Source organism: Carlito syrichta, unplaced genomic scaffold (assembly GCF_000164805.1).
Source record: "Carlito syrichta isolate Samal-C Ts95f unplaced genomic scaffold, Tarsius_syrichta-2.0.1 Scaffold315826, whole genome shotgun sequence".
Taxonomy (NCBI): domain Eukaryota; kingdom Metazoa; phylum Chordata; class Mammalia; order Primates; family Tarsiidae; genus Carlito; species Carlito syrichta.
This window is the reverse complement of record NW_007259922.1, coordinates 66,475-67,070: the sequence shown is the minus strand read 5'-3', so window position 1 is coordinate 67,070 and position 596 is coordinate 66,475. Positions and strand designations below refer to the sequence as shown.

Genomic DNA, 596 nt, shown 5'->3' with positions numbered 1-596 from the left:
CGCCGCCGCTAGCCGGAGCAATGGTACCACCTAGCGGACAACGTCGGAGCGGCCCGCGGTGGCGGCGACGGGACCCCAGCCTCGGGGAGGTGCTAATGGAGGGCCGAGGTGGCGTTTCAGCACCGTCGTGGGCCGGACAGCGCCTCCCACCCGGGCCCTCGAAGCCTGGCTTCTGAGGTCCTCGGAGGGGACCCGACGGAAGACCCTGAAGGAACTCTGAGCCTCCCTGGACCGCTCCCGGCAGCCCCCACTGGCCTTTGAAGCTGGAACTTGGGAACCCTCCCCTCTACCTTTTCTGAGCCCTCCTTTCCTCCTTGCCCAGTCCGGGTGGTAGGGACTGGGGGGCTGAGAAGGGGACGGTCACACATTTGACTATTCATCCCACTCTCCTAGACGCCAGTTCCTCGCGATTTAATAGAGGAAAGCCTAGAGGAGGGCTGGGGGCAGGAGAGAGCGCCTCCACATCCAGAAGCCTACTAGCTGAGCCCCGGGATCGAGGCACACGTTTATTGGCAGGTGCTAGGACCCAGGCCTGCCGGGAAAGCGCGAAGCCGGTGGGCTGCCACGGGGACTTCGCGCACCGAAGGCGCGTCCGC

General features: G+C 65.8%; 1 protein-coding gene across 1 annotated transcript in view; it reads left to right on the top strand.

Annotated features, from left to right (window-relative positions):
• TSEN54 (tRNA splicing endonuclease subunit 54) overlaps positions 1-596 on the top strand; it is a 10,529-nt gene that overhangs the window by 686 nt on the left and 9,247 nt on the right. The gene's annotated exons all lie outside the window — the stretch shown is intronic.